At 33.6% G+C, this 25,237-nt stretch overlaps 1 protein-coding gene across 1 annotated transcript in view; it reads right to left on the reverse strand.

The window, feature by feature from the left end:
• Positions 1-24,055, reverse strand: part of LOC106719061 — a 34,341-nt gene extending 10,286 nt beyond the window's left edge. The window contains exon 1 of the mRNA XM_045683958.1: positions 23,666-24,055. The gene's annotated coding sequence lies outside the window, so the exon portion shown is untranslated. The remainder of the gene's footprint in view (positions 1-23,665) is intronic.
• Between the last annotated feature and the right edge of the window lie 1,182 nt (positions 24,056-25,237).

The raw sequence follows: 25,237 nt of genomic DNA on the forward strand, positions 1-25,237 counted from the left end.
TAGTTGCTACTCTCTTAATCATGTCAACTTTAACGTATCCGTCTCCTCCTAGGCCTATCTTGATGTACCCCTCCTTATTAGTATTTAAAATTCTAGTTGTCACGATCAGAAATGTACATATGAAATATAAATAAATTATTCCATAAAATCCTCACAAAACTGAAGTTGTATGTCAAATTTACTTGTGTATTTACGGCCATCTTTTGACATTTACGATCCATGTTCTTAGCAAACTTTCCGCAGTCATAAATAAAGGCGGGGTGAAAGGCCCCCCCTTTTACTTTCGATCGGATACATAAGCGATAATGTAAGCCGGTGATTTTGTCGTGTGACTGATGTTATTATAGATATATCACGACAAAGTTTCCTGACAAAACATAAAAATATATTTTTACCAGTTTTGCTCCGGTGAATAAAGATTTTCGCGCGTTTGTAAATTTTTATGTATGTTGGTGTTTGTGATAATATTAAAAATTATAGAAGTAAATAAGTTAGTTATGGTAGTTGCAAACTAGCCATACTCCGAGCCATCAATTAAGATTGGAAGGGTTATAGGTTATAAGACTAATGCGGCGAAGAGGTCTAAAGTGCGGGAGGATGCGTCTGCGACACGGTGCGGGGTGTCGAGGTCACTCGCCCTAAAGTTCTTGCAGCGTACGACCGTCCGTTGTAATCAAAAAAACTCCAGAAAACCATGTATCTTCAGCAACAGTTGGTTTGTAGTCTCCTGCGTGGACATATTATGCGGAGGGATGATGATCACATAAACAAAAAAGTAATGAGATTGAATGTGGATGGCTACAAAGGTATAGGAAGGCCAAAGAAAGTATGAATGGATTGTGTGAAAGAGGATATAAGAAGGTGGTGAATTCAGATATGACTGCTGATAGAGATGAAGGAGTAGTACATACTGGGCTCACCCTCAATAGGGATAAGGGCAGGGCCTCCTGTAGATTAAATTAATAAACCGATTTTGACAAGTGACATGTCATTCGATTTGTATCGTACTTCTGAGTAAAAGTCGCTAGGTTTTTGTTTATTTATTAACAAATAACATTTTTAACACTGTTATATCAACTTAAATGTTATTGACTTTGTTGGAAGAATAACAACTAAAACTATATTTCCGAAATTGTTTTATACAGGCTTAATAAGACTAAATTAATTATTTTCAAGGGGATTCTTAGAAACTATGTTACTGAAGTTGTACATTTCATAACGAAGCTATTGAAGTGAACCAAACTTAGTAAATTGCAAATGAACAGCTTGCATTCAAGCTCCTTGGAGAAATGAGAACTTGCAATATGATATTAGTAAGTCAAAGTTTAACACAAGTATAACATTTATAATTATTGTATACTAACTATCGCCCGTTGCTCCACTCGCGCGGAATTAAAAATAAACTTTATTAGTAACCTATGTGTTCTTCCAGACTTCTTCATTTATGCCAAATTTCATCTAGATTCGTTAAGCCGTTCGGTAGTTACCTACTAACAAACATCCATCCATCCAAACATTCGCATTAGTATTACTAATAAAAAGTAATATATGTATTATAAAGATTCCTATATATGCTCTGTACAATCATCAGCTCACTATACGTCCCCACTGAGGGGCTCGGAGCCTACCATAAGTTAGGGGTGACTAGGCCATAGTCAACCACGCTGACCCAGTGCGGGTTGACTTCACACATAACTTTGAATTTCTTCTCAGATATGTGCAGATTACATCACGATGTATAAGGATGAGGATATGATTTTTGCGTCTGAACGTCGCATTGTACAAATGTAAATGTAAAAAAAAAACAGATCGGTACGTGGCGGGATTCGAACCCAGGACCTGTAGATTGCAAGTCAAGTGCTTAACCCCTGAGCCACCGATGCTCGCACACTCAAATTAAAAAAAAAAACATCAATTTGGACTAGTTTATTCTTTGAATTTTATGGACATGAATAGTTTCAAGTCATAAGTATGATGACGAGTATTATTCACAAAAATCATTCACATATAAAATGTTGATCTACTTAATGACACTCAGAATCTTAAAGTTAATCCTATTACGTACCATATCCATAAATTGTTTACAGTTAAATATATACTAGTTTGAAACATATACGGTAGTATACAATCCCTTAATTAATACAACATTAAGTGCTATCTACACAACATGGTTATTAGAGACCGCACTTACAACTACCCTTATAATCCCCATATTTGTTGGAAAAGTAATTCCGAGGCGTTGCTAGATTACGGCTTTATTACAGAGTCAGGGACTACAATCAAACCTGATAAGCGAGAAATCTCTATGAGCATGTCATTATATGGTCGCGGCGGACGACCTTTATCATTAGCGACCTGAATTCACCGAAATACTCGTAGCAAAGCGACCGCTACCCATGGACGTTTGTCATTGCAGATGCGTTAACTAGCTTTAATGAACTGGGGAGGGGATGTACAGAAAGAGGATATTTGCCTTTCCTATACGTCTCCTCCTCTGCCAAATCCTATTCCCGTCATTTTCTTATAAGAAAAGATGGAAAGGGACTAAAATTAGGCCTGCGGCAAGCACACTCATCAGACGAAATCTTCCACGACCTCCATAACCGAGAAACTATGGTTATAGAGACCCCTATAACGGTGAGAAAAATATGGCGGTAGCTTGGATTCCTTTTTAACCAGGTTCGACTGTACATTGTATTCATTATTAAAACTAATTAATTTATCATTACGTTTGTTGCCAACAGATTTGCTTGTGGTTTTATTCTAGCTTTTATAACAGTTGTTTGAATTTATTTCCCACAATGAAAAATTAAGAAGGCATTCACTCAATTGAATCACCTTTTATTAGAATTAAATATGATTTTACCGATTTTTGTAATCACTTAAAAATAATGGCAGCTTCCAATTAAAAGAACAGTAGGTACAAGAATAAATTAATTAAAAAAACCGCTACCAACCGCAACCGTTAGGTTAAAATGACGAAAATCAAATAGGCACAATATATTTCCATTTATAGCCTGTCCATTATACTACCTTAGGTTAAGCTGTATGTTACAGGTCACAATTCAACGAATATAAAAACTTTTCTGACGGCTTTCACTCCAAAACCTATTTAAAGTTCTCCGGTATAAGAAAATATATATAAAAAAGCAGTGCGTGATAGTGCTTTCTACTTATATTTCAGTTGTAACGTTAAACGTGGGGTAAGCAAGTAGGGCGTGATAAAATAAACGTAAAAATTTATAGCTCCGCCTTATGAGGTTTGTTGTGAAAATGTGATGTGACATTGTTATGGAAGTCGTATAAAGTGTACAGGTTTTTTTTTCTTTTATATCGGATGCATCATATTTTCCATGTAACAGACTTCAACAAGGAAGTTCGCAACGTTTTCAACCTTACCCAATAATAATGTGCAAAAAATTGATGTTAGGCAGGCGACTATTTCAGCGAAAAATTTGTTTCCGTGATTAAAGTTTAAAATACTTATTTAGTTTTATATTTAGCTAAATGTTAATAGTTTATTTTTTTTTCTGTTATTCTTATGGTTCAAAAAAAAACTTATTTACTTTGTGTTAAGTTTTCGATATTGTAATTAGTTTGTAGATTTTTGCATAATGTTTTTTTTTTAAAGGAATGAGGATGATGTAGTATCTGTATTCATAAACAGGTGAATGATTTTTTATCATTTAGTATATTAAAATATCAGTTTTGCTCAATATGGAGTTTTATTAAACAAATATTTAGAAGGGAGAGACTGAATTAATAAATTATAGATCCATCTAAAGAATAAAAATAGAATGTAATGAGGACAGAGGGTATGATTATCAAAAAGAACATTCACTCCGGGAGAGAATATAAACTGAAATATACTCAAATATTTAATTCTTAAAGTGCTAACCGTTTTGGATTCACAGTACAGTAACAAATGTACTGTCTTTCAAGTTTAAATAACAATTGTTTTGACACAATCAATAAGTAACTCTATTTCTATAACAAACATGAACATAATTAGGTTTAAAGATCTTTATTTCTCATAAAAAACACAATGTTTCACTTACAATGAGAAAAAAAAATATAACATACAGGCTTGCGGGTTAATACGTAATATCGATACAGAATACAGGATTAATATAAAACAAAATAAACCTTAACACAACTATAGAAAAGAATCTAAATTGACAGGAATTACAAAGTTATACTACGTTATAATTACGTAAACATTTAGAAAGAAGAAAGATTCCCACGCTACTATTGAAAAGTACAATACGTCAGAGATTAATTATGACAAGGATTTCTCTTTACTTTTATTGAATAATAGCTTTAACATGTAAATTGATTTGATTTGTAATTGATTTATAGTGGGTTTCTAAGACCAAAACCTTCGTTTAAAATATATTGCTATCTCTGTTTTGCCAAAGATAATGGCAAGGATGACGATATGTTTTATACAAAGACTAGCTTTTAGCCGCGACTCCGTCCGCGCGGAATAAAAAATAGAAAACGGGATAAAAATTATCCTATGTCCTTTTCCTGGTTCTAAGCTACCTGCCCACCAATTTTCAGTCAAATCAATTCAGCCGTTCTTGAGTTATAAATCGTGTAACTAACACAACTTTCTTTTATATATATAGAAGATATTGACTAGCTGTCGCCCGCGACTCCGTCCGCGCGAAGTTAAAAAAAAAATGAAAAATAGATGTTGGCCGATTCTCCGAACTACTGAATATGCTCACAAAATTTTATGAGAATCGGTCAAGCCGTTTCGGTGGAGTACGGGAACGAAAACTGTGACACGAGAATTTTATATATTAGATTGTGGCCCCAGAAATGAAATATTTCTTTATATAAATTAAATCGTAATAAAATTAAGTACCTTACTATAGATAGCTGAATATTTTCTTTGACTTTAAATATATCCTTGGAATATAATTTCAATTTCTATGTACCTAATTTTGGTAATTTGGTGTTTTGGTAATAGTTCATGTAAGACGTAAATAACTGTATAAATTGAGCAACAAAGCTATTCTACAGTTTTATTTCAAATTTATTCTCTTCGCCGCTTCACTCGCCTCGTTTTTCAAGGAAAATTCTATTGAATTACAAAGTAAGTGCACCTTATTATGCAAGTTATTTTTAAATAAAAATAGCTTCGCATTCTGTATTACTCTTACTCTATATTTATACTCTATTCTGTATTCTATTTTCTTCGTTAAATATATGAACATATCCAGTTAATGAATATTAACTTATTTCTGTACTTTAATTAATTACTTCAATACCTTTTAGATACTAAAGTGGAATCTGGATAATATTCTAAAGTAGGCACTAGTAGTAAAGTGCAAAAATATCTATAACTAAGGTGACGCAGTAACCCAAAATGGGCCTTGGCCTCTGACAGCAAAAGTCTCCACTTTCTCCGATCGACGTCCCGACCCAGTCCCGGACCTGTAGCTTCTGAAGATCTTTATCTACCTCATCCATCCAGAGATATGTGGGACCACCAACTGATGACCGAGCCCAACATTATTAGTGATGTAAAAGCGCAACGACTCCACAGAAGGGAAAAGGGCAAGATGAACGTAATGTTTTTATGGTTACTATAATTAATTTGAATGTTTCAAAAGAATAAAATAATCACCGGTAAACAACTTTCGCTTGGACGACGTATGGCTTAAGTTGTGAGGTGTTAAATTTTTGAACTTCGTTATGGTATCGCTTTAGAGCGATTGCACATCATCAAAGGGTGACAAACGAGCAAACGGCCACCTGAATTCGCCTAAATAGCGAGGCGACCGTTGCCCATAGACATCCGCAAATGCAGATGCGTTGCCTACCTTTAATCAATGGAGAAGAAGACGCACAGAAAGAGGATCTTTCCCTTCCTATGCGTTCCCTCTTCCGCCAAATCCACTTGTCAATCCTTTTCTAGTAAGAAAAGGGCGGGAAGGGAAAGATGACTAAAATTAAGCCTTCAGCACCACACTCATCAGACGAAACACGAGATTGCTTCTACTTCACGCCTGTCTTCTGTGTTGTCGTGATATTTTAAAGATTGACCCGGCCAATTCGTGCACCCAACAAATATTGTTGTTGCGGGATCTACCGCTGTTAAAAATCTAGGAGGATGTTCCATTAAAGCCGTCAACACACCTTGGGTTCCTTTGGTGTTGCGGATGTTCATTCGCGTTAGTGTGTTTTAGTGCTATTTGTTTATTGTAAATCGCTTCAGCGTATGACTTGTACGAAGTACGCGGTAAAAGCAACGCACTTCATGCAGATGGTTCAGTGACGTGTGACTTCAATATCGGTTACCACTTTCTAAGTATCTTGTATATTAATATGTACGGATATGTAGATATGCAATACTTATGTTATTAATGGCTTGCATAATATTACTAATATCGTTCGATGATTGCAAAAAAGTTGCACTTTCCTTTCAGCGCTATTAATAATCATCAATACATCACAAATCATCACCAAGTGTTATTTGTGAAGTGACTTTTTTGTTGGTGATTTCATTTAACATGTTATGTTTTGTCTTTTCCTTTTGTAGACCTTTTGATTTGAGAAATGTCAATTTTCAATAAGAAACTTGAGAAACATTCAAATGTTTTCATATGGTTTCTGAGACCAAAATCTCTGTATAAAACATATCGTTTTAAACACATGTAACACACAGAGGTAACAATATGTTTTAAAAGGGGATTTTGTTCTCAGAAACCGAAGGTAAATAATTTAAAAACAAAACTCTTTCCTGACATATCGTCACAAACAGCCAGAACGTTTTCCAGTTTTTATTCATCATTAACGTAGTTTTTTTTTATTAAATGACAAATTTCCATTTGTTTTCTTGTCTTGTCTTGGGCTTGTCCAACATAACCAATATCAGCTGATTCAATTAGCAAATGTGAGTTGTGAGAGTTGAGAGAGTTTTCTATTGACTTAGCAATGACCTTGTAACTTCCTTCAGAATCCGGCTTCGAGATGCGTACATTTGTTTTGTTGACACCGATAAATGAATGACTATTAGTTTTTGATTTCTTATACTCTGCTGATTGTTTAGGAGTAGTGGGTCACAAAATAATTGTAAATAATGCCTAGCGGTCGCCCGCGACTTCGTCAATTAAAAAATTAACTACAATATTCCCGTGTGCATCAGCTGCCTTCTCGTTAAAGTCCGATCATAATAGTTCCAGCCGTTCTGAAGATTACCCAGAACTAACGCGACCTTGTGGACAAACGAACAGACAGACGGATTTAAAAAATTGATGTATCTTTAAAAGTAAATCGGATAAAAGCAAGTTCGCTTTTAAACTTAAGTTCTAACGTTCTACAGTTCGCTTTCTAATACCGATCAAAAACTAATACCCACATGAATCCATCTTTATATCCAGTCTACATCTATGGACTGAGGTCGCTTGGCTCGTGTGCTAGCTAATAATATAAAAAAAAAAACACGAAGCGGGTGTTATTTAAAATACTAAAGATGCAAATGAACAGAGAAAATTAAATGGAACAGTTTAATTTCCTTTTACGAAATACGACAACTTAAACCGAGAACCTCAGGTTTACGAATTATGTAGACAATTTTGTGACCGTTGTTGACCCTAAAGCATTATACAATAAAACAACAGAATAACACAGAGTATGTTTATTACGACAGTTGTTCTCAAAGTAAAACATACGGTAATAGAAACTTATTGTTTCTGTTGTAAATGTGCTCTGTGCTTTGGGAATAAATTATATTCATGGTTATAACTGTAAAGTTTTATGATATACAAAGTGATGTTTTCAATGTTGAGTGTAAAAGAACGTCGATGGTTCAGGAGTTAAGCACTTGACTTGTAATCTGCAAGTCCTGGGATCGGATCCCGCCATGTACTTATGGGTTTTTTGATTTTCGATTTAGTTTGTATCCAAAATTCTTATGGCGAAGGAAAACATCTTTTTTTTTGTGACTGAGTAGTTACTGTTTGCCTTGATGAGGCATTTACAGTTTCAACGGGCTTGAGTTGGCCGGGCGCAGATGGCCTTAGCCTAAACCTCGTTTAAGAGTAACTAGGCTCAAAGGCTCCCTCAGGAGCCTCGGCTCGGGCTGTTACTTCGTTATTATTACCGGATTGGGAGGTCACCGAGCTCTTAGGTCGCTTCGGCGGACGCTCCATGGAGTGACTGGGCGCAAGGGCCCCCGAGAGGGGACCTCGGCTTGGGCTTAAGGAAAACATCGTAAGGCATCCTACAAATATCTGCCTAATAAATAATACATTTTGGTCGTGGTCAGAAGATTGGCCGTAAAATACGTAAAGGTAAATCTTATGAACCCTTTTATCCATAACCTTCAACATAATAAAACAAAAAAAACTTGAATTGATGAAATACTTAAGGGCTGTATTAAGAGCACCCTAAACCGACGTGCATTTATGCGTAGATGTATGAAAAAATTAGAGAAGTGTCAGGACCGCGCTAAATAAAGATCCGTTGTCTCTGCCTACCCCTCTGGGTTACAGGCGTACGTTAGTATTGTTATGTAGTAAGTAATTTGAATTTATTTTTAAATTTAAAAGGTGCAAATTAAATAATTACACTTCACATTTCAGTCTTTATCTCCAATGCCCTAAAAATAGCTAACAATTAAAGAACATATTTGTGCCTTTTATAAGAGATCATTAAATTTATTCAAATGAATAAATAATATCGCAAAGGTCACTAAAATGTACGTTGCATTTCTCAACGTCCATTATAAATGTGCGAATACCTTGAAACGTTCTCGTTAGTAATCCTGGTTTTATGTCGGTATTCAATACAGATTTCAAAGAATTGTTATATTCCTTAAGTGGAAATGACCATTGCAGATTTCTATCTTTTAAACGATTGTGGCATTCTATGCTTCGAATAAATAAACTTTGAAAAATATAAAGCGCATTATAAAGTGCGTATTGAGCTGAATAGACATATGATTTTTTTACGGTAAAGGAAAACATCATGATTGAACCTATATCTGCTAAGAAAATCAAACCAACGCGTACCAACGCGCTTGTGCGAATGTGGGGTTAGGCTACGTTTTTTACTTAAAAGAATTTACTAAGTTTATCTCTGTGAATAAAATAAAATCCAATAACGTTAGACATTGGTACTAAATGCGTTCATAGTACGAATACGTGACTTATAGGAACGCTCAATGGTGGCCTAGAATTTAATTAAATTGAAGAAAGCTCCGAACACCAATGTAAGTTATTTCTTATGCAAGTTTTTTCACTAAATATTTTTTCATAATAAATTCTTTTAACTCATTAGTTATCTAAATAACACATAGAACCTTTTATAAGATAAAATATTGAAAATAAAAATTTATAAAACAAATAAATGGATCATGTGGGTTTGTATTCTGTTGACTTTGAAGCAGACAAAATAATATTTAATATTTTTTGCATACAGTTAAACCTGGATTAACTTTAGTCAAAGGTAAAGGTCTTTAGTAAAGGTAAGGGATGTTTTTCTCTAACCCGAGTTTCTCGCCTAAGTGGAGGTCGTCTGTCAGGATAGGACAATGACTCTTGTTTAAAGAGGTTTCTCGCATGTATATACTAGTTGTCGGTCGCGACTCTGTCCGCACACAATAAAAAAACCTTAATTAGTAGTCTATGTGTTTTTCAAGACTGTGTTCTACATGTATGCCAAATTTCATCGAGATCGGTTGGCCCGTTCTGGTTTCCAAACAAACATCCATCCATCGATCCATCTAAACATTCGAATTTATAATATTATAAAACACCATATATATCACGCTGGTGAAAAAAATACAAAACCAAACTCTGGAAGAAAACGTTATCAATTACGGGTTTCGTTTCAAAAATTTACTATTTTCGCGATGTTTGGTAAATGTGACTTGAATTGCTTTCGTGGAAAATCACTTTACTTCTTTAAAGGTTTACTAAACTTTTATAAATATGTATTACGGAATAAAAAAATGCACACAAGATAAAAAAGTTCCTATTTCCGTCTCCTAGTTCTAAGCTACCTCCCCATCAATTTTCAGCTAAATCAGTTCGACCGATCTTGAGTTATAAATAGTGTAACTAACACGACTTTCTTTTATATATTATATAGATTTTAAACTACTTTCTTAAGTTTAGTTTACCGTAAATAATCTTCGAATTGAATTGAAATATCCAGGCTTCTTATATGACTCAATGAAAGTCCTATTGAAAATATTATGATTTGCCTGTTGGTTTTTTATTTCAAACTAATGAGAGACGACTTGTTTGTTTTTTCGCTGCCAAAAACCTTTGCATTTATAAACAAAACATATCACACCCGCCTGTGTGTTTTCATTATACTAATTAAGAAAATCCTTCAACGTTTATTTAATGTAAAATAAAATAAGGTACTTCAAAAGTGATTGTAATTGCTTTTAACTTTTTGAAATCTTCAACATCTTTTTATTAGTTACTAGCTTTTACCCGCGACTCCGTCCGCGCGGAATAAAAAAAATAGAAAACGGGGTAAAAATTATCCTATGTCCGTTTTCTGGTTCTAAGCTACCTGCCCACCAATTTTCAGTCAAATCGATTCAGCCGTTTTTGAGTTATAAATAGTGTAACTAACACGACTTTCTTGTATATATATAGATGGAATCTTCGTCATCTTTTTATTAATTATGTCCTTTCACCCAATCCATACAACTTTTAGGATCCAACGGAAGGCATAATTGTATAAAATTGCTCTGACATTATCTAGAAATACTTAGTCTAGGTAAAATTTAATTCATTGGCACAAGGAGTGCAGCGAATCGTATCGCCATTAATAAAACTTAGACGGAATTCAATAGCCTTTGTATTTCAGTGCAGTCGGAGTGAAAGCGTAATGTTATTTAGCTTCACGTAATGTTACGTTTAATTCATAGAGCAACAGCGAATTTCTATTCGGTTCACGTTCGCCTGACTGTTTTTGTGCGTCATAGAATTAATTGAACAGAATTTTAATGTAGTTTTTTGGACAAGATTACCAGAAAAAAAACAATTTTCATGTGTTATTTATTGAAATAAAACATGAACGTTTTAGTCGTCATCATGTCCCCGGTCTTACCCTACTCTGGTAGGTTCTACGTACAAGGTTTTATAAATATTGTAAGTTTTGGCTCAATTTTTTACCGCCGGCTTTTAAAACAAAATATATAAACATTTAATATTTTTTGACTCAAATATTTATTTTAACTAATATTGATTTTTGGTTTGTGTTAAGGTTTAACAATTTAATTGATAAATTTCAATTCAACACGTTTAAGACCTTTGATAGTGACCAAAAAGTGATTTTTTGCTTTAAATTGTCAAGAATAATTGTTTATCTAATATATAAAATTCTCGTGTCACAGTTTTCGTCACCGTACTCCTCCGAAACGGCTTGACCGATTCTCATGAAATTTTGTGAGCATATTCAGTAGGTCTGAGAATCGGCCAACATCTATTTTTCATAACCCTCCCCTCATTTAGTTTTTTTTTAACTGCGCGCCGACGAAGTCGCGGGCGACAGCTAGTTCTTTATAAAAAATTCTCATATCAGATGAAATAGTGAACACATATTTACATGACTACATAATTTATATTTTAAATAATCCGTATTTGTGTATTATTTGGTTTTGTGAACGAACTTTTGTTCGGTTATGTAAACAGATCGTCATATATCTTTATACCGAACGTACTTTAATAAATGAAGTTGAAGCACGATTCAATTTTTTCTTGGTGCCGTTGAACTAAAGGGGCTATGTATTTATAATAATAAGTTTGTTGCACCTTTATTTAGCGCATAGAGTATACGGCTTGAATAATTTTCTAAACAAATGTGAATATAAAACTTTTATCATTCATAGTCAATAGGATTTTACCTTATTTGATATTTTTTTATATTTTATTATAGTTTATTTATTATTTCATTTTATGTTTATTTGAATCAAATATGATTTAGTATTTTAGGTTTTTTTTATCCATAAAATATAAACTAAATATAAAACTAAGAAATGTTTCTTTTCACAAAAATACGTGTATCGGATTTTGTAGAAAGGTTTAGTTAGATTTTAAAAGGTTAAAGGCGAAGATTTAATATCTATTTTAAATCCGAAAATTTATGCAATCTTACTAATATTATAAATGCGAAAGTTTGTTGGATGTACGAATGGACATTTGTCTGCCGAACGGCTCAACGGATCTTGATGAAGTTTGACACAGATGTAGAAAATAGTCTGGAAAAATACATAGATGAATTAAATAGTACTTACGTAAGCAAAAGTTTTTTGCCTAAATTATCGCAATCTTGAATTGTCATATGCCAAATACTCCTGGATTTTTAAGTCGAATTTCATAGCATCTTATTGTATGCTATCTGAGAAGAAATTCAAAGATATGTGTCAAGTCAACCAACCAGCACTGGGCCAGTGTGGTTGACTATGGCCTAGTCACCCCAAACTTGGGGTAGGCTCCGAGCCCCTCAGTGGGGACGTATAGTGAGCTGATGATGATGATGATGATTATTGTATACAAATAATCAGAGCTGGGCATTAACTCGTTAATCCGTTAATCGTTAATTAACGAAGTTAACATTTTGCTTAACGGATTAACTTTTAAGTTAACTTCAAAAAGTGTTAACGCTTTTGTTAACTTCCGTTAAACTCAACTTCCGTTAAACGTTAAATTAGAAACTTGGAGACGTGCTGTCATTTGTTTAAATTAAGTGCAACGCCACGCTCGTAAGTTCAACTATGTTGGGCGACTGTCGGCGACGCGAATGGTGAACGAACGAGTTGATAATTAAAATATGTGAAGTTCGCGTGCAAGTGTGATGCATCAGAGCGTCCGGGAAAGACGTGAACAACAGGATAAAATCAAAAGAAGGTTCGAAATAGTATATTTCATTACGAGTATATAAAAGCACGGGTATGTAATATATAATATATAATAATATAATAGCCCACATTCCGAACGCTTTTCGTCCCTGCAATACGCACTTTTTGAGCAACTGTAATAAAAACACTTTTTTACTCGTGCTTTTTTTTTAGCTTTTCCAAACTCGTGCGTTCTCTTTCCCAACTGTCAAAATAATGTCTATTAAAAAGAAAAAACCAACCACAAAGTTTTTACAAAAAAAAAATAATTAATAATAAAGTTTTTATGATTCATGCAAATATTTCTAAAAAGAAGCTCCTAATTTGTTACGATATAAGATTTAATGAGATGATTCATCTCATTCGGCACTTTGCAATAACAGGCTTTCCGCACTCGTAATGAAATATACTATAATGCATTCATACTTGTCTCTAATACTAATGTTTTATAGAATTAAGATTAATTTTTATGTTAATAAAAAATAATTTTTATATTAAAAAAAAAAAAAATTATATTAATAAAAATTAATTTTTATAATTAAAATAATCAAATTAATATTTTAAACAAGTGTCGCTACAATAAGTGTGAAAATAGTATGTATAATTTTGGTATGGTTAACTGTTAACGATTAACTTTAACTTGCGTTAAATTTTGACAATTTAACGCTGTAACGATTAACGAAGTTAAATTTTTAATTAACGATTTAACGATTAACGAAGTTAACTTTTCGATTAACTGTGCCCACCTGTGCAAATAATTATTACTTGAACTAAGTAACTGTTTGCTTTGGGACTTTTTTTTCTATTGTTCAGAGTCTCATTACTGTCACAACTGAATATTATTAAAAAAAACATCATGTAAATATGGGAAAGTATATTAATGTAATTTTAAATGTTGTTTTTAAATATACGTTTTCTATTCACAGATGATATTTTTGTTATTATTGTTTTCTTAAATGACTTAAATGTTGCTGTTTTCATATTAAAATGTCGTTAAAATACATAAAATAACTCTTTATTTTTAATGGATCTTTTTTTATTTACTAACACTTGTTAAACTATGGAAGAGTTCGAACTTATTATGGTTAAGAATCCAAATATTTTTAGAATTATTTCACGTTACAATATAACTTTAAATTTATTTATACAATCATTTAGCTTACTATTTCTATAAAAACAATTTTTAATAATAACTAGGAGTAATTTACAAGTTTTATATATTACATAAGTGTCTCAAGACAAGTTCACAATTTCCTAGACAGCGAACTCTTAAATGAACTTTCTAATACGTTGTTTACTTTTCCTACACATCTTGAAAGTGAATTAATTTAGTGTTTAGAGAGATGCATTCTATGGTTACGTACAAATAGACTCATTAAGTATTTTACACTGAAATTATAGGAAAGGTCACTAACCTTTAATAGTGGACGTATATGACCAACTTTTCCGAGTTCGTTGTCCGTTGTCATTGTTATCTCTATTGTTATCTCTATTATTTTGAAGGAAATGATTGCGATGTTAATATGTATAATTACAGATGTTTCGCAGTGGAAACTCGGTTACAGTTGAAAAATAAACAACTTAATAACATTGTACTTTCTTATAGTTTAATCTAAAACGTTTGAAATGAAATTTTTTTTCGGGCACTATATAGATACCAAAATAGGAAACCTTGTTTAAAATTCAAGGGCTATTTATAATTTTATTTTTTACTAAATTTAATTTTAGGCTTACACAAGATAATAATTTCATTAATAATTACAAAATTTATCTATTCATCAAAAAAAAAAAGTATTAAAATATGACTGAATATATTTCGCAGAATTGACTTAAACGATGCTTTAACAGGACGTTGAATGAACGAATGCGGACCTCTTAAGTAGGTTAAGTTAAAATTTATACAAATTTTACGATCCTCAAGTTTCGCCGGCGGTTGTATCGAATTTCTCGTAACCTGTGGTAACCCGTTATTACATTTTATTGGTAGCTCTTTCGTAATGCTAAAATTTCTTATTCAATTGTTTATAATTTCTCTTCTAATATATTTTATTTAATGAGAATAGAGGGAATTAATGAAAAGTCCATAAGGACATTTCAACACCAGAGAAATCGCAGATGCGTTGCCAACCTTTGTCTAGTTAAAGAATCATAAAAAATCTATATTTGTAATTTTATTGGGTATAAATACACAATCGCAGACTTTTAATACTAAAAACGGTACTGTTCCGTCTCGCCGCGTCGTTTGCATTCAAACTATTAATCAGTGGTTGAAAAGCATTACTGCATTGTCTACTGTTCCGCATCACTGTACCTTCTTCGTGTGAAACTAGCAAGGAAGAACCGAACGCCTTATGTGATCGCCGCTGACAAATTAATTATCACGAAATACGAAACAGTGAAAGTAGTATTTCGACAACGCGTCGTGTTGTGACGCTATCGGAATGTTGAAGATGAAAGTGGCACCGAAAGAAAAAGCGTTCATGCAATCTTCTTCGAATCGGAGAAATGTTATAATCATATTGTAATAAATTAATTATAGCTGCATATTTATTTATAGTATAGTATAGTATTTATAGTGTGTACAGTCAACTGCACAAGTGTACATTTACAAAGTTTCAGAAACTTGTATATGCCTTCTGTTTCAAAAATGTATATCTCTTCGTATAGGTTCTTTCGACTGAAAGAATGTTGACTACATTCTAAGGGGTTAAGCATTTGACCTGTAATTTGCAAATTCTGGAAAACATCTTGATGCTATATGTATATATCTGCGAAGAAATTCAAAGATTTGTGTGAAGTCAACAAACCCGCACTGGTCCAGCGTTGACTGTGGCCTAGTCAACTCTAACTTAGGTTAGGCTCCGAACTCTAATGGGAATGTATAGTCAGCTAATGATATTGTCTTTGGAACCAAATTCATATAGAAGTTCTAAAGTTTTGTAAATGTAAGCTGTGTGTACAACGAAAGATTTTGAATAAGTTAGGCACAAGACGTAGTCCGCCGCATAACCACGTAACATCAGGTAGGATCATGTTTAAGCTCTAGTTTATTTGTTACTTAAATAAAACAACACCCTAATATAAAAAATTGCTTTAAAGATAAACAAAATATTTTTTTATAACAGTTACCTAAGTAATTTGGATAACGAATACACGAAATCAGGTCACAACCTTTGCGACAATAATCATTGTGTATAACAAAATATAAGAACTTTCCGCCCTATCTACATTTCTACGGTTACAAATGGAAGCAGTTAGCCTAGATACAGGGTGTTGTAAGCTGACAAAAAATGTCAATAACGATTTAAGGAAAATCTTTCGTATTCCTTTTAGTGAAAGTTACGAGTATTGTGAATCCAGGCGTTTATCTATTTAGGTTGATATTCGTTTTTTCTGTAAAAAAAAAAAGTTTTTTTTTTGCTAGAAATATCTTTTGAAAAAATGAAACTTATATATTTAAGGTAAGTGTTATCGTACTGTTCAGTATTTTACCTAGAGAAAAAAATTTATGTCAGTTTATCGAACGACTCAATTCTGATGAAAAAAAACTAACTAGCCGTTGAGACAAAATGTTTAAATTACCCTTTTATAATTCGGGTAAATAATGAAATAATGTATAACAGTAACAAGATTTATTAATCATCAATGACTACTGGTTTCTTCTTCTAATACCAAAGAGTTCGATTAACGGGATTTAAACATATAGATATTATATTTACGGATTAAACTTGAAGTCAATCGCGGTCGAATATCTAGGTTGTGATCGGTATACACGGGTTTTAAATCGTGTGTTTTCACTGGCGAAACAGGTGCAATAACATTATCTCTATTTACAAACAGATAAAAAAGGAAGATACTATGTTTTGTTTTATTATTTCGGTAGTGAAAACAGGGAAATGATGAACTAGCCATTTTTTTTTGTGCCTGAGTAGTCACTGTTTGCCTTGAGGAGGCATTTACAGTTTCACTGGGCTTGAGGTGGCCGGGCCCAGATGGCGCTTAGCCTAAACCTCGTTTAAGAGTAACTAGGCTCGAGAGCTCCCTCAGGAGCCTCGGCTTGGGCTGTTACTTCGTTATTATTACCGGATTGGGAGGTCACCGAGCTCTTAGGTCGCTTCGGTGGACGCTCCATGGAGTGACTGGGCGCAAGGGCCCCCGAGAGGGGACCTCGGCTTGGGCTGTCACTCATTACGCGTTTAGCATTCCGATTCAAGGGTGCCCGAGAGGGCCGAACCTCTGAACTAGCCATCCAAACATTCGCATTTATAATATATATAGGTACTTACTGAGACCATAATTCCCATTTAAAATATATTGTTATCTCTGTCTGGCAAAGGTAATGACAGGGATGACGATATAATATGTCATACAGAGATTTAAGTCTCAGAAATCAACCGCTAATAATGTAGAGAAGATAATTATAAAAATATTAATATTAAACATCTATAGGTAGGAAAAGACGCGAGAATTACAATTTCTCGCGCAGTTTCGCAATTTCTAGTACAAATTAAAAAAAAAAAAAATTGTAATATTTTTTATAATGATTTGAATAATTTAACACCTTTTGTCATTGCGTTGAATGTTTTGAAAATTTTAATGCTTAATGATAGTTATTGCATTTATTTTTATACTATTTTTTCCCGTAAAATAATTACAAATACAGCGTCATTTTAGTATACTAAAGCGGTCCGTTATTATAAAATTTTACCTTTATATGCTCAATTGCTCCCTGAATGTCAATAAACGCATCATTATGTTTTGTCGTAGCTATGAAAATTTTTATTAAAGTCGTCTGATATACATTTTTACGGTGTTAAAGCTTAATAAATGTAGACAGTATAAAATCTCTGGTATTATCATCTTACCGTAGGTTTCCACTGTTAAAAAACATTTGTGAAAAAACAACATATTTGATGAAGCAATTAAACTTCAATTTAATTCAACATTTTTGTGAGTAAAAATTAATTCGAAATATAAATAATTTGAATCGAATAAATTGTATTAATTAAAAATATTTTTTATCTTTTTTTTACTCTTTGGGAGGAGGCCTGTATCTTTGTGGAAGGCCTTTGCCCAGCAGTGGGTGTTACGTGGCTGAGAAGAATTAAAAATATGTTTTTTTTTAGGATTGTCAGATTTTAAAATAATTATAAACACTAAGAGACTCAAACACATGGTGGAAATAGGATAGAATACGAAGATGGCTGAGGGGCTTAAAATGAGATCTTACAGTCAGAAAAGACATTAGAAAAAAATAACATATCGAATCTTCATCATTGTCTTAATTCATAGAACCTTTTTGACAGTCAGTCGGTTTTTACCCGACTGACAAACAGGGTAATTTTTTTATTTTTTATTTGTCCATCGCGCTTAAAGTAGTGTAACTCCAATAATATACTATAAATCGTGCCATAGAGCCGACACCAGTTATTACAAACATTGATATTTGTAGAAAGCAGCGAACAGATGACGTCGGAATGGGTAAACGAGGGAAAAATGTTAATCCTTCGCAACCGGTGCCAAGTGGGACGGCCTCGCTAGATTAACTACCTGGGTATACTTATGTACATATATTACGGGTTTTCACTGCCAAAAACATTTGTACAAAACAACTGCTATCCCGTTCATTCTCTTTAAAAAAAAATGAGTTTATATATACAATAAGTTTTTAGTGCAAACTGTAGGAAACAATAGTGGAAACTTGATAAATTGCTTGTTAAACATTTGGCTCGTAACATGCATTGATTCGTTAAACCTTTGGCTCATTTTCAACTTTTAGCATTTGTAAGTGGCATTTGCACTCTAACTTATTTGATTTAGAAAATTAATACTGCCACTGCCACTGCCACTGCCAAATAAATTTGATTCATTCCATTTAAATGCCCAACATTTCATTTTAGAAGTAAATAAATAACTTTTTTATTTATTGAATATATTATTTAGGTATTTTCGGTCTGTTACCTTCAAAAGGATTTATTATTATTGACGTATTATATTTTATATATTTATTGACGAGGGTCAAAGTAAATTTACTGATGAAATGACGTTTCGAATGGATTTATATTTTTACTGTTTCTATTTGAACAAAAAAAACATCGACTGAATTCGTAAATAATTTTTGATGCAAAAAATAAACACACAGTTTTGTTTTTTTTGTTTGACTGTGTTTATCAATACCATTTTTGGAATACATCTGATTACTGAAAAACTACTCAAAATAAGTAGTATAGACGATATTTTGTTGGTTACATGGATTTCGAAGAAAACTACTAATAAATATTTTTTTTATTTGTATTAATTCTAGAATTAATTAAAATATTAGATTAAATATAATACATAAAAACTAAAATATATCATTAAAAGGTGTCCCTTTAGGCAAGGTTCTGAAGATACTGGCAGCGTTCCCCCTTTGAATGGCTAGACTAATTCTTTGTCCGAGGTAGCTGCCAGCTCTTCGGTCTCCTGTGATGTCGACTAACCTTTTTGCTGTTTCCTTAAAAAGCCTTCTAGCGCTAGGACCCCACGGACCAAGGGTCTCGACACCGAATGGGACAAATTCATATTCGGAGCCGAGACCCCTGTATTTGTTAGCCTTAGCCTTTTCAGCCGCTTCACAAGCCGCACCAGCTCTGTTGTTGGTTCCATGAAGATGGGATGGGGTCAGCGTGTCTGAACAGGTAGCATCCCATACCAGCACCCGACCCATCTTCCATGGAATCAAACTCATACCGTCCGGCCTCTTGCCATCGTCTCTTGCAATACCAGTTGGTTCTAGTAGACTTGGTACGTTGACGGTGGCAAGAGACCGGCGTATGATATCGTTGAGTGCAGCATGTCTTGAGAAGCGGCCTGCACTTTTTTGGCATGACAGTCCGTGATGTCCTAGAATGTCGACATCACTGCCACAGGGACATTTATGAGAAATGCAGACCGGAACCCCGAGCCGTAGACAGGTTGCGATTCGGAGCGTGTCAGGCTCAAGAAATGTTCCTGTATTTGTTGACGGGTACGCGTGAAGCCAGTAGCCGGCCTCATGCGTACCCACAGCCAAAAGCCTAGCACGCGCCGAATCTGTACTACAGCTCAAAAGATTGTCGTAAGTCAGTTTGCAGTTTAAGTCGTCCCAGCTCCTCTGTGACTTTGGAGAAACTGGAAAATTTTGACCTGGGCATAAAAAAATAAATGTATCCGCTAAAGAAAAGATAATATGTAAATATTATATTTAATATGCATAGAACATTCAAAGTCAAAGTTGATTTATGTCAATTTCCAGTAGACTTATTAATATTTATAAAAAAAGTCAGGAAAATGGAAAAAAAAAGTGACGGACGGACGCTCCTTTTTATGGTGTCGGGAAAAACTTCCAAAGATAGGGCGGCATAGAGGCATGCTCCAATAGTTTATTTTGATTTTATGGAAATATCGATTGCAACCCTATTGTTAATTTGTAAGAACTGATAGAATAATACCTCGAACTAAAGCTATTGTACTTTTAAACACTACTCAGGTTGTGCTACATAATCAGAACTTCACCAAGCATTTTCGCTATGTATATAATCAGAAACCATTGTTTTGTCGTTTTTAGATTAGATACATAACTGTAAAAAATAATTTTAAATTTAAAGATCGTGTCGATATGGTCAGAAGGTATCGGGGACAGAATTTGCATTTATATAAGTCTCTGAATGAACTCTTTAATAGTTGCTTGAAGATTTCGCACTTCTACATAGTAACTAAAATACATACAAAATGTTTAATTTGCAAAATAATGCTCAATTTTGTTTATTGTATAGTGATTATTTAGTTTTTTGACATTATTTTGTTATAGCAACATTTTCTGATTTCGGTTGCATGACGTAAACAACAATATCTCGTTATTTTTAAGAATAATATTGAACTAAATACTAGTAACATTTTTTAACTAAACACATTTAAATTTAATAGATCTGTATCTAGTTTGTTTACTAGCGAGATGAAGATGTTTTACTATTTAACATAAAATATCAATTTCCATAGTAAGCCTACTAGAATTAGCAGTATAATAGTGTGTATTAACATAATTTCCTCAGAGAAACTTAGTATGTCGGCTTAAGTTACTTTCTGTTTTTTACTTGCTTAACTACATACATACATTAGCGTATTTTATGTTAACACGTGTTGACACAATGCTCTTAGTGACGGAAATAAAAAAAATATTTTAAAACAAAAATAGATTTTAACGTTCACGACTTCAAAACGTTTTGTATTTATATGTACTAGCGGTTGCCCGCGACGTCGTCAGCTCAGAATTAAAAAAATAAACAACAACAACAAAGTAGCCTATATGCCCGCATGCAACAGAGTTATCTTCCCGACAAAGTCCCTTTAAAATAGGGCCAACCGTTTAGTAGCAGATGTTTCTATTCAGCATTTAATTTAGAAGCCTAATATCACATGAAGCACATTTTGCTAGCGTCTTGCTTATTTTTATAAAAAAATATTCCGAAACTCCTGAACTATCATATTTTGTCATCACATTAATTACCATAAAAAAAACAACAAATACAGCAATATGTTTTTCACCGGTTTTCTTTTCTGTTCTTGAAACCACGATTAGCCAAGTTTTCAGAGCTTCTATGGTACACTAGTATCTATTTAACAGCGGTAGACGCTAGCAACTGTTCACGAATTGGTCGGCTCGCCCGCTGTAATACCACGACCACACAAAAGACAGGCGTGAAGTGGAAGTAATACGTCTGATGAGTGTGCGTGCCGGAGGCCTAATTTTAATCCCCTTTCCTTCCTCAGCCTTTCCTTATAATGATGGGAAGGGGAATTGGATTTGCCGGAGGAGGGGGTTCATAAGAAGGGGATATAGCCTCTTTCTGTGTATCGATTAAAGGTAGGTAACGCATTTACAATTGTGGATGATCGATGCTAGCTCATTTGCCACCTTATGATAAAAAATATTATTATTTTATAAACATCTCCCTGTTCTTGTCCCACTCGTGTGGAACCACACCAGGTTTTCTTTTTCCAGATCGATCTATTTTCCGTCATTTCATTTCTGGTAATAGTGATTTGGAACTTTATCGTATTTAAATGGTTACCTTTTCAATAACGTATCGTAAGTTGTATCAACACGGAAATCTTTGACGCGTGTGAAATTTCGCTTTGAGCTTTGGAATTCTATACGATGTATCAATTTCTCAGAAATACGTTATCTACTCGCTTATACGTAATTTTCGGAATAGAAATTGACAATATCAGACAGTCTTCGATTCGATGTTGCAAATAGTGAGAAGATTTTATTTTTGCAAAAGGTGGGAAATGAGCTAAAAGTCACCTTATGTCGCTATGATAGCGTCATTTGACCGTTGGCATCTCCAAGCTACGAGATTTCAGATGCTTAGTTATAAAGGATTGATTTGATTGACTATTGTTTCGATGCGGATTGATCATAAATTACATAGTTAACCTATGCAACTTTAAAATAACTACTAGCGGTCGCCAGACTTCAGCAGCACAGGACAAAAAGGAGGCCTGAGTTACTTCTCACATCAACTACCTTATAAGTCCTGTCATAATCAGTTCAACCCTTATGATGATTACTTCGTAAACTTGGTTTTGCGGACATACAGACTGACTGACAGTGAGAATTTTTCGTAATTCTTCTTTACACGTTACGCAAATAAATCATGCTAGCGAAATATGTTTTTTTTTAATACAGATACTGCATTTGTTTTAAACGTGAGATAACAATAATGAGTCCTCAGTTAGGTTATAATAATCATTCATCTATGGCCTCAGTATTTAGCATCTATAACCAAACTTATACTTTAAACAATTATTCACCACAATAGTCACCGTACAAGTTTCTAAAGACCGCGCGTGCTGCGGTCAAGTTTAAACGTACGGATTATTGCTGCTGCCTTACATGTATACAAACATTGTCAACCCTTTCATTCTTTGATAAAGTAGAGGTGGAAGTGTACAAGCGTCACGGCACTGGAACTCAGCTTACTTTTCTAGTAGTTACTTTGTTTTGATGGTATCTGTGTTACTATAAGACTGAACTGTGTCGGTTTCCACAACCAAAACACATGTATAATAACATATGAAAGAGTTGAGAAAACAATAACGCAACTCAAGCTTGTAACATAAAAAGATAGGCAGAGACCAGAGACATCCCTATTACATCTGTGATTGACCTTGTTCTTAAACAAGTTACTGAAGTATAATCCCAGTATGTTTTATACATGTTGTACCAGTGGAAACTCACTGTAGAAGCTTAAAACATCATAGATAAAATCTAATAAACTAAATAGCGATACAGTGTTTGATGTAGATTAAAGATATAAATTCAAGAAATTTTTCTATAGAATTTTTTTTTATATCATAAGGTGGCAAACGAGCAAACGGCTACCTGGATTCGCCACAACAGCGAGGCGACCGTTGCCCATAGGCATCCGCAAATACAGATGCGTTGCCTACCTTTAATCAACGGAAAAGGGGACGCACAGAATAAGGATATTTCTCCTTCCTATGCGTCCCCTCTTCCGCCAAATCTCAATTTTATAATAAAATAGATATTAAAATAATCTTACTAATAGTCTCTAGTTGGATGAATGTTTATTGGGAGGTATCTCCAGAACGTTTCAACATATTTAGATGAATTTTGACACAGATGTGGAAAATAGTCTGGAAGGACACATAGGCTACTTACTAAGTTTTTTAAAGCGCGGACGGAGTCGCAGGCGACAGCTAGTAATAACATGAAAAAATCAATTATACAAACATGAAAGTACTCACAGCGTAAAAACATTTCGTGACTCTCACCAAAAAATCCGATAGTTATCGAAAGAGAAAACCAACCCAGTTCTTTTCCTTCACAACGTATCACAAACACACAACGAAATAAATAACAATCAAGATAAATCACAAAAGAACACACAACACTAATGTACGAATATCGTACTTTTATTATTTTAACGAAGAGAGATTTTGTTCTGAGCAAAGTTCCTATGCCACTGTCACGGCCGCGGCCCGACATACGCTCTCCCACCAAACAACTTTTACCGACACAAAAAGATGCCACGCGTGGGGACATGACATTTAACAAATAAATACACTAACAAAACTTATTCCGACTAAAATACTTATTTCTTCCATTTTATTGTTTTAATAGACAAGCTGGAATTAAATGGCTGCGAAAGAGGTGTGGTTTTTGAAGCGTAAATGTTCTGTCTTGCTCTAAGCGCTTGCGCAGTCATTACTATGAGTGCGAAAGTCGATCGTGTATCACGCTTTAACTTGAAGTAGATTCGATAGAGTAAGTTGATTTAAAATCCGTGACTGTGTCAAAATGTATATTCACTTTATCAAACTTTATATTCATAAAGATAGTGACTGAAACAATCTGAGGATGGTTTTTGTAGCTAAACAACTCTTATATCAGAAGGATGCATCATAATTCATTTTTAATTGTCTCGAGTGTACAAAACCTGGTACACAAATATTATAATTTAATTTAATATGAAAATCAGTTAAAAATACGAAGCAAGGCCATTTATTTAGGGGAAACTATTGGGGGGAACTATTACGTAAAATATTTGTTTTATTCGAGTAAATAAAATATTAGGAAGACATAAAAACTTTGTTAGTCATTACATTATTAACATAAAGATTTTATTTAAGAAATATGCATTTTATCTATCTAACTGAATTATTTAAAATATCAGATTTCAAGTTCTCCGAAAAAAATTATTCGAGTTTTGGAATTTCATTCGAGTTTCAGTAGTAAGGGTGTAGGTCGAACAGGTGAATGCACTTGACCGATTGCCGTCCAAGACGGTTTAAAATTGTACAAACGTAATAAATAATGAAGAGTTGCACTGTCACAAAGATAAGTGAAGTTTCTCTCAAACTATGTAATAATCAAATATAGTTTTTTACCCGGTTGGAAAAACGGTAATGTTTTTTTTATGTGGTTTTGTATGTAAGTTACTTTGTGGCGGCCTAGAGTCTAAATTCGCTCGTCATAACTTATTTGTTTCATCACTAAGTTATAAAAAAACTGTTATATATAACAGTTAATTTGATTTAAATAAAAATAATCATTAAATATTAGTTTTAAAAAGCAGACAATAGATGGCGCTGCCATCAGCTGTCAGTCGGATTTTTTTATTTTATTTAATTAAAGTTAGGTTAATTAAGCATATAGATTGTTTAAAGTGTTTCCAAAGTTTCCGAACTATCTTATTAATGTTTTTAAAAGCCAATTATATTGTCAATCTTTAAGGAAGAAAACATGTTTTATTACAAATACATCATCATCATCAACCTGCCCTTATCCCTATGGAGGGTCGGCACAGTATGTACTAC

Source organism: Papilio machaon, chromosome 24, assembly GCF_912999745.1.
Source record: "Papilio machaon chromosome 24, ilPapMach1.1, whole genome shotgun sequence".
Classification (NCBI taxonomy): Eukaryota; Metazoa; Arthropoda; class Insecta; order Lepidoptera; family Papilionidae; genus Papilio; species Papilio machaon.